General features: G+C 48.8%; 1 pseudogene; it reads right to left on the bottom strand.

Moving 5' to 3' along the window:
- LOC108637090 lies at positions 654–4,168 on the bottom strand (annotated as a pseudogene).

Here is a 10,079-nt window from a genome sequence, read left to right as displayed (position 1 = left end):
TGCCTTAAACACCCTTTGTGGGCCTGGATTTTCAATCTGATTGGGGCCTACACTTTGGGTTTGGATATGTTCTATGATCTGACTCACAATCAAGATTCCCCCAGGGTTTACACTGAACCCATCGGCCTGTAGCTGGAAGCCCCAAGATAATCCAGACACCCAAGACTTTTCCTGCATAGCCAACTTCTGGTTAAACGTTAATTTTACCTGAGCAATCTCATCTTTAGGTATCTCATCTTCCTGATCATAGAATTCATAGAATTCATCTCTTGACATAGGCTGAGTGAAGGAGAAGTTGACTAAATCTCGGTTGCTAGTTTTCCATCTCCTTACCCCATCATTTGAAGTCACACAGCTCCATGACCTACAGAAATAATGTTGTATACCCCCACAAGCTTCCTCGTCACTTTTATGACCAGCACATGCCCCAAAACCTCTAAATTGGATCAAAGGCACTGACCAAGGTGTGTCCACTAAGTCCTTGAGGTCAAAATATAAGTCAGGCCACCAGGTGTTCGGAGGATGTATCTCGGTGGTCGTATTGAGTACCTCTTGCGTCAGCCCATTTTGAAGTCTCCAGGTGATCTTGACAGGTTGATGTGGGTCAGTGCTGGCAGTTCCGGGGTCGAGGAGGCCAGCCATCATCAGGAGAGTCAGAGTGATCCGTCCAAGATCTGCTGTCGGACGAGCTTCAATTTTAAGGGATTGGAAGGATGCAGTGTTGACTTCCATTCTCTTTGAGCCCTCTCTTGTTCTTCTGGAGTGGCCTGTCGCACGTGGTTGCAATGTACCCAGGGTCCAATTCCGTCTACTTTGAGGGCAGTAGGGGTGGTAAGAAGAATAACATAAGGGTCCTTCCATCTTGGTTCTAAGGTCCTTGACTGGTGTCTTTTAACCCAAACCCAATCTCCTGGGCCTATATTATGAGACGGGATTGTTCCTTCATTTTGGCCCTCATGAATTTCCCGTACCAATGACCAGATATGTTTATGCACCTTACTCAAGGCTAGCATCTCCTGTTGGAAAGCGCATAGCGGGAGAGGTAGTTTGGTTTTTCCCTCAAATGCTGGACAAACGGGGGGCGGACTTCCACATACAATTTCAAAGGGAGTCAAACCCAGTTTATAGGGGGTGTTTTGTGCCCGAAAAAGTGCGAAGGGAAGGAGGGTCACCCAGTTCCCACCAGTCTCTATTGCCAGTTTTGTTAAAGTTTCTTTTAGGGTCCGATTCATTCTTTCTACCTGTCCTGAGCTCTGGGGACTGTATTCGCAATGTAATTTCCATTTGGTCCCCAGGGCTGAGGCCAGTCCCTGAACAATTTTACTCACAAATGCAGGTCCATTATCAGAGCCGATAGATGCCGGCAGCCCAAACCTAGGTATAATCTCTTCTAGGAGCTTCTTAGCTACTACTATCACTGTCTCCTTCTTAGCAGGGTAAGCTTCTACCCACCCAGAAAACGTATCAACCAAAACTAACAGGTAACGGTACCCATACTTGCCTGGCCTTACCTCAGTGAAATCTATCTCCCAATGATGTCCTGGCCTTTCCCCCTGATATCTTACACCTGTGTGCTGTCCTTTTCCCGGTCTCATCATCTGGCAGGCCTTGCAGGTGCGGACTATATCCTGGATGGTTTTCTTCTGTTGGGGAAACCGCAGCTGCGCTGTTTGTAGGAGTGTCGAAGTCTTTTTCTCTCCCAAATGGGTAGTTTGATGTAAATGGGTACAGAGATGCCTGCCCAGGTTGGCAGGAAGCAACAAGTTGTCATCTTGGTCCTGATACCATTCGTTTGTGCCAGCAGGACGGGTGGTATTATCTTGCACCCAGCGTAAATCAGAGGGGGAGTATATGGGGCTTGGGGGGAGCATTCCCATCCCCGGCGGTGGCAATCCCACAGTCAGTATATGGGCTTCGTGGCCTCCAGCAGCTGCCTCACAGGCTGCTGCATCGGCAGCATGGTTGCCTCGGGCCCTGGCACCCTCTCCTTTCTGGTATCCCGGGACATGCACTATGGACACTGCCCGGGGCAAGTGGACCGCTGCCAAGAGTCTGTGAATCTCAGGCACGTTTTTAATCTCTTTTCCCTCCGCCGTCAAGAGCCCTGCTCTTTATATATGGGGTCTTGAATGTGCACAGTGCCGAATGCATATCGGCTGTCAGTGTAAATAGTGATTCTTTTTCCTTTTGCCCTCTCTAGTGCTTGTATCATAGCTATCAGTTCTGCTTTTTGGGCTGATGTTCCAGGGTGCAAGGCCTCAGCCCAGATGGTCCTTCCAGTGTCATCTACTATGGCTGCCCCCGCTTTTCTCTGTCCATCCTTTATATAACTGCTCCCATCCGTGAACCATACCAGCTCACTGTTTCCTTTTTTTTTTTCAGCTCACTGTTTTCTAATGGCAAGTCGCTGAGGTCTTTTCGTATGGCAGTTACCTCAGCTAACACTTGGGGCCCATCCTCCTCTGGGATGGGTAGCAAAGTGGCAGGGTTCAGAAAACAAGGTGTTTGAAAGTGTATCAGGGGAGCATCCAGCAGCAGGGCCTGGTAATGGGTTAAGCGAGCATTAGAAATCCACTTACCCGGTGGCTGTTTGAGGATCCCCTCTATGGTGTGAGGAGTGTAGACCAGGAGACGCTGTCCATAAGTCAGCTTGTCAGCATCATGGACAAGGAGAGCAATGGCCGCAATGATATGGAGACAGGGTGGCCATCCCGCAGCTACTGGATCCAGTCGTTTAGAGAGATATGCCACAGGCCGTCTCCATGGTCCCCATTGCTGCGTCAGGACTCCCTTCCCTACTCCCTGCTTTTCATCCACAAACAGTTGAAACGGCTTTAGCTGGGTCCGGAAGAGCAAGGGCTGGGGCTTCCAGTAACGCCTGTCGAAGTTCCTGAAATGCCTGCCTGATTGGCTCAGTCCAAGTCCAGTCTCTATTTTCTCTGCTTCCTTCATATAGAGGTCGGGCCTTTTCAGCAAACCCCATAATCCATAGCCTGCAGTACCCAACCATCCCTAAAAACTCCCTCACCTGCCGGGGAGTTGTTGGCTCGGGGATCCATAGAATAGTCTCTTTCATAGCCTGAGTCAACCATCTTTGTCCCTGTTTTATTTTATATCCCAAATAAATGACTTCCTGTCTAGCAATTTGGGCCTTCTTCACACTTGCCCGGTACCCCAGTGTCCCCAAAGTCTGGAGGAGATCGCCTGTGGTCTTTAGGCATACCTCCTTAGTCGTAGCGGCCAGCATTAGGTCATCTACATACTGCAACAGAACGACTTCGGGGTGGCTGGTTCGATACTCACAGAGATCTTCGCCTAGAGCCTCATTGAACAACGTCGTTGGCGAGTTTTTGAACCCCTGTGGGAGGCAAGTCCAGGTCAGCTGCCCCACAGTTTGGCTGTCCTCGTCAGCCCATTCAAATGCAAAGATTTCCTGGCTCTGGGGTGCCAAAGGCAAGCTGAAAAAGGCATCTTTCAAGTCTAAAATTTTATACCAGACATAGTCTGGTGGCAAGCTGCTCAGGAGGGTGTATGGGTTAGGGACAGTGGGATGAATGTCACTCACCCGTTTGTTGACTTCACGAAGATCTTGGACTGGTCTAAAGTCTGCTCCCCCGGGCTTTTTCACAGGCAACAGGGGAGTATGCCATGGGGACCCACACTTTTTGAGAATTCCTGCCTTTAGGAGGCGCTGGATGTGTGGCATAATTCCTTGCCGGGCCTCCTGGCTCATGGGATACTGTTTCACCCTCACAGGAATAGCATTTGCTTTTAATTCAACAACAATGGGAGGTCTTTGTTTAGCCAGTCCCATTCCCGCTATCTCTGCCCAGGCCAGAGGGTATTTCTGAATCCACTGTTGCATAGCAGGATCCACCGCTGCAGGGGGTTTTGGTGAATATAGTCTGTATTCATCTCTCAGTGCCAGGGATAAAACATGAATTGGTTGTCCAAGCCCGTCTGTGACTGATATCCCCCCAGAGTCAAAGTTAATTTGCGCATTGACTTTGGCCAATAGGTCTCTTCCTAATAAAGGGGCCGGACATTCCAGGATCACCAGAAATGAGTGGGACACCCGTTGGGCTCCCAAGTCCACTTTTCGTTTAGTAGTCCAGTAATATCTCTTTGTCCCAGTGGCTCCCTGGACCAAGCTAGTCTTTTTGGACATCGGCCCAAATTTTTGGTTGAGAACTGAGTATTGGGCTCCCGTATCCACCATGAAGCCGACCGGTTTCCCCTCCACATTAATAGTTACCCAGGACTCAGGGAGAGGTGCCGGGCCCTGACCCCCCTAATCACTATCTTCCCCTGCATATAAGGCGTGGGTCCCCAGGGAAGAGTCTTCCTGTCTTACAGTCTTTTTCTTCAGCTCTCTCTTGGGGCACTCATTTTCCCAGTGTCCCTGCTCTTTGCAGTACGCGCACTGGTCTCTCTTTAGGGCAGGTCTAGCTGCCTTTTCCTTTCCTCCCGACCGGGTGTCTTTAGTTCTTGGGGCTTTGGGCCCCTTTCTCATCCCCGCAAAAAGGATCTGAGCCAGCTCTTTCTGATTTCTCCAGTTTTCTTCAGCCCTATATTCCCTTTCCTCCCATCTAATCCGTTCCTCATATTCTCTTTCTTCCCGTCTAATCCGTTCCTCCCTCTCCTCAGGGGTCTCTCTGTTATTAAACACTGTCTCAGCTGCCCTCACCAGATCCTGTATTGACAGTTCCCCCAGCCCTTCTATCTTCTGTAACTTTCTCCTGATATCTGGAGCTGCCTGGTTCACCAAAGCTAACAGAACTGCTGCGCGTGACTCATCAGCCTGGGGGCCCATGGGCATATACTGCCTAAAGGCTTTCATTAACCTCTCTAAGAAGGCTGCTGGGCTCTCGTTTGGCTCCTGTCTTATCAGATTCACCTTAGATAAATTTGTCGGTTTCCTGGCCATTAGAGTCTGGCGAAAGACCCGAAGATGCTCCCTACCTTCCGCACGCTCAAAGTCCCAGTTCGGCCGCATAGAAGGAAACCCTTCCTCCACTAGGTGGGGCTGCATGGTCGGTCTCCCATCTGCTCCTGGAACGTGTTTCCTCGCTTCCGACAGAATTCGCTCCCGTTCCTCTGTGGTGAAAAGCACCTGTAACAGCTGCTGACAATCATCCCAAGTAGGATTGTGAGTAAACAGGATAGTGTCTAAAAGATCAATAAGGCCTTGGGGCTTTTCAGAAAAAGAGGGGTTTTGAGCTTTCCAGTTATATAAGTCGCTGGTAGAGAACGGCCAATATTGGTAATTCCGTTCTCCGTCAGGATTTACCCACCCGACCCAGACAGGAAGCGCTCGAATGGTAGGCGAAGGGGCCTCTCGGCTCCTGTAGTCAGATGAGTCCCCGCCCCCTCGGGTCCTTCCGCGAGTTCCCTGGGCTGGCCCCCCTTCCTGCTGAGGAGCCGAGTGTTCTGAGTTCCCTCTTTGTTCTCCGGACGACACCTGAGGTACCTGCGGGAGCAGGGGTGGCGGGATATACGGGGGAGGCAAGATTTCAGTGTCTAAATCAATCAGACTAGGGTATAGAGAAGATTCCTGGGGTATCGGTTTCTTCCGGCTCTCCTGTGCCTCCCAGTTTTCTTCCTTAGAGCTCTCCATGACCAGGACCTGTGGAACAGAAGCACTGGGTGGGGGGGGGGGGGTGTGAATAAAGGGTTTCAGCCAGACAGGAGGGTCTTCTACTAGATTTTCCCAGACCAGGATGTAAGGAGCTCGGTCCGGATGGCCCCGAGGGTCAGGAGCCATTATCTTTTCTTTAACAGCCTGGATGACCGGCAGTTCCCTCCAGCAGCCAGCCAACCTGAAATGTCAGCCACTCAGATGAGCATAGGGTTTTTAGCTTGCTCTTCTTTACTAGCAGGGATAGATTCTGAGCCTTGGACTTAAAATCGGGAAAATGGTCAGTCATTACAGATAGCGGTGTAGAATAACTTTGACCCATGGCGGCGACACCCACAATAAACACACAAAAAGCACGGCACCAGCACACAAAGACAAGCGACAGACAGTAGACAAACAAATATCGGCCGAAAACACTGAACTAGGTTTATCCCGGGTTGCTGTTGTCCTGTTCCCCAAAATTACCTTACCGAAGGGTGTCCACTGCCCACCAGACTCAGGATCGGGAGAAACGTTTTCCCCCATTCCTTTACAGAACAGCTAACAGAACCAGCTGCCTTCCAGCTCGAATGCTGGGCCCCAGACTTATGCTGGCTGGGCGACTCTTTCCCCCCTTGACCTGATGCCAGTGTCCAGATATACTTCCTACTAGTGAGGCTTCCCTTATGTCTGGAAAGTGTTGTTCTTCTCAGTCAGGGGATCCCGGACGAGCCCCCAAATGTTATGCCCAAGGTCCCAATCCCAAGAACTGAGAGAACAAGACATCCACAGCAATGCAAACGCAAAAAGGGAATTTATTGCTAGCTCGAGCCAGGGCCCAAGTTTCATCCAACGCAGTGGAGTGGAACAAGGGCCCCGAGCCCTGAATTACAGCAGTATTTATAGGGTTAAGACAAAGACAGGCAATTGGCAGGGGCGGATTGGTTGCAAGGGTTCCTTAGCATCTACTAACTGGCTAGATTTTCTCGCGCAGGCTTTCTCGGGGGGTTTTCGTCCTTGTCCTGATAAGCTTGAACCAGGCTACAGGGAGTATACTGATTGGTCGAGTTCTGGTGCCGGTGGAGGATGATCTCAGCTCCTCCTTGAGAATAACTCAGCCCCTCTGTGAAGGAGACTTAGGCCTACCTTGGCCCCCTGAAGCCTGTCATGGTGTCTATTTGATCCTAACAATGGTCTCATGAGGTCCTCTCCCACAAGCGAAAGAGAGCTTGCTTCCAGGCAGAGTTGGCCAAAGAGGAAATGGACTGCTTCTTAAGATGCTGAATTTCCGCATTGGAAAATTTTTCTGAGGATATGCGATGATGTTTGGGGGCAGGACTATTTGAACAATGAATAGGGTGTTGGCTACTTTCAATGAGCCCTTCAGGGAGCCTCTAAAAAGCACTTCATGACCTGTGTTTAGCTTCCTTCCAGCTCTGTGCAAGCAGAGGAGCAGGGACAGCTTGCACGGCAATGAGCATGAACAAACATGAGCTGGGATTTGCCTTGAATCTCATTCTGTGACATCAAGTATTTCCTATATCTCAGCCCTCACAGTCTCTCCGGGGGGCAAATGTTATAGCCGTTTTTTGTTGTTCTTGTCCAGCTCTTTGCCACCTCATGGACTGCAGCACGCCAGGCTTCCCTGTCCTTTACCATCTCCCAGAGTTTGCTCAAACTCGCATCCATCGAGTCGATGATGCCATACAACCATCTCATCCTCTGTCGTCCCCTTTTCCTCCTGCTCTCAGTCTTTCCCAGCATCAGGGTCTTTTCCAATGAGTCAGCTCTTTGCAGCAGGTGGCCAAAGTATTGGCGTTTCAGCTTCAGCATCAGTCCTTCCAGTGAATATTCAGGACTGGTTTCCTTTAGGATTGACTCATTTGATCTCCTTGCTGACCAAGGGACTCTTGAGAGTCTTCTGCAGCACCAGAGTTTACAAATAAGGAAACTGAGGCTTTAAAAAACTGAAAGATTTGCCCAATATCGCACAAAAGACAAGCAGTTCAAACCCAGGTTTCCTAACTTTTAATCTGATGTTCATAGTATAATATCATGATCTCTATTCCATTCAGACACAGTAAGAGCTGGAAAAATCCCCGAGTATTTATTTAAGAAAGAAAATGATCTCAAAGAAATGGATTTGGTGGAATGGAATGGTGGTTAGCTCAAGGCAATGTCATGAGTCGCCAGCAGAGGGCAGAAGCCTGCCATTCTAGATGCTTACATCCTTGAAAGCCCACAGGCACCTGGGAATGAGTGAAGTAAGAATTTTTCACTGAGAGGGCACCCAAAGAAAGAGCAGAAAAGCGCCAGAGTGGACTGCTGTAATTTCAGATGGCATCTGGGAGCCAGGGGCACTGAAAGAAAATCCCTCCCCACTCTGGTCCCCTGCACCCAGAAGGAAAGAGGCCTGCAGCAGCAAAAGACACTGGAACACGAGCAGGATTCTAACGAGAACAATCTAAGGTTTGGGTCTGAGTCTAGCTAGGGTCACTTTCCTTCTGGATGCCTGCCTATGCACCCATGAAAAGAAGATGACGACTGCCTCGTAGGAGTCTTAGGACAATCAGCTAAAGCGTTAAGAAAACTGTTAAATGTGCTGACAGGTTAGTGGAGGTGGGTTTGAAGGAAGGTTGCTCCCTCTAGTCTCTGACTAGCACGTGAGCTGTTGACAAGGAGGCCAGGTTGACACCTGTGGTGGGAGGTGGGTGAGGGACGCGGGGCTGGCACGAGGTGGTAGGCAGAGGAGGGGATGCCACTGCCCCCATTCTCTGGTTTACGTCACTCTGACCTCAGGACACTGCTCTCCAGTTGGCACGCTTCACATGGGCTGCCTGTCCCTGGGGTCCTGTGTCCTCAGAGGAGAGCCCAGAACGTCCCAGGTAGCAGCTGGGTTCAATGATGTGGCCTAACTCCCTCAGCCCCACGGGTGCTGGGCAGAGTCCCCTCCCAGCCAGACATCTCAGAACTGAAATGCCGCTGGTAAGGCTGAGTACAGCAGACCAAGGGCCCCATGGCTGCTCACCCCCAACCCGGCACTTGTCATGTAACAGCACTTTACAGTTCTTCCCAGGAGCACAACCTCCTGTCTCATTCGTGATTTTGTTCATCAGCCCAACAGTCCTGAGAAGACAATAGGACAGATACGGTTTAATTCCCATTTTTTAAGATAAAAGAGATTCTCAGCCAGCTTAATGATTTGCCCAAAGTCATGCAGTGGTTAAACAAAACCCAGAAAATCCCAAACTCAGAATCTGGTCTTATGGCCCTAAAGATACCACCTTGTGCCAATGATTCAAATCAGAGATCTTCCATCTCTCTCCGTCTGCTCTCCCTCTTTTTAAACTCCTGGGATTCCCAGATGGCTCGGTGGTCAAGAATCCGCCTGCCAATGCAGGAGACACAGTACGATCCCTGAGTCGGGAGTATCCTCTAGAGAAGGAAACTAGCAACCCCTCCAGCATTTTTGCCTGGGAAATCCCACCAACAGAGGAGCCTGGAAGGCTATGGTCCATGGAGTTGCAAAGAAGTCTGACACAACTTAGTAACTGAGCAACAAAAACAACATAGACATAAAGATCGTCATTCTCAACTTGTCAAGCTAGGCAAAGACCTCTTGTTTTATTTGATTTAATTTTCTCATCATCCCCAATTTGTGTTCCTATTCAACACCTCTTCTTACCCGCTAAACGGGCACCACATCCCATTTGGTTGATTGGTTCTTTCATTGATTGATTGAGTTATTCATTCATTCATTTGTAGGCTTGAGTCAGAAACATTTCTAATACTGTGTTTATGATGTTATTAAAACAAGCATTTTTTGTTAGTATTGTTCACAACTCATGGACTCTAACTTTTTTTTTTTTACATTCCTAGTCATTTCCCATTTCTATGTGTATGCTTTACTCATTCCCTGCTTCTGCCATCCCTAATTGTATTACCTGCTACTTGTGCCTACTTAATTTGCTTTATTTTTACTGGCTTCTAATTTTTTTTGTACTATTCTCAACTTTATCACCTCGGAGGTATTTCTCTGCTCGTTTTATATTATTTGCTTATTTGCTATACATGCTTATGAGTCCTGCATCCACATTGGTGATGGTGATGTCCACAGTCAGCCACGTTAGTCAGTCCTCACCATCACCTAAAGTCTGCGTAAACTCCTTACAAGGCTGACAGTAAATCACTTAACTCTTGCTCTGATCTTGATCCTTTTATAAGTTTCACGTACCCCGTAATAGTTGAATGCTGGAACAGTGGTGTTCAGTAGATCTTTCCACGGTAATGGAAATGTTTTATATTGCTGTGCTGTCCAATACGGTAACCACTAGCAATGTGTGGCTATTTAAGCAGCTGCAATGTGGTTTCTGTGACTGAGGAGCTAAAAGTTAATTTTAATTAATTTAAATTAAAATGTAAATAGCCTCATGTGACTACCTAGTAGAATACACAGACCTAT

The sequence above is a fragment of the Capra hircus genome, chromosome 11 (assembly GCF_001704415.2).
Source record: "Capra hircus breed San Clemente chromosome 11, ASM170441v1, whole genome shotgun sequence".
Lineage (NCBI taxonomy): Eukaryota > Metazoa > Chordata > Mammalia > Artiodactyla > Bovidae > Capra > Capra hircus.
Note: the sequence above shows the minus strand (reverse complement) of the source record. Positions and strands in the feature narration are given on the sequence as shown.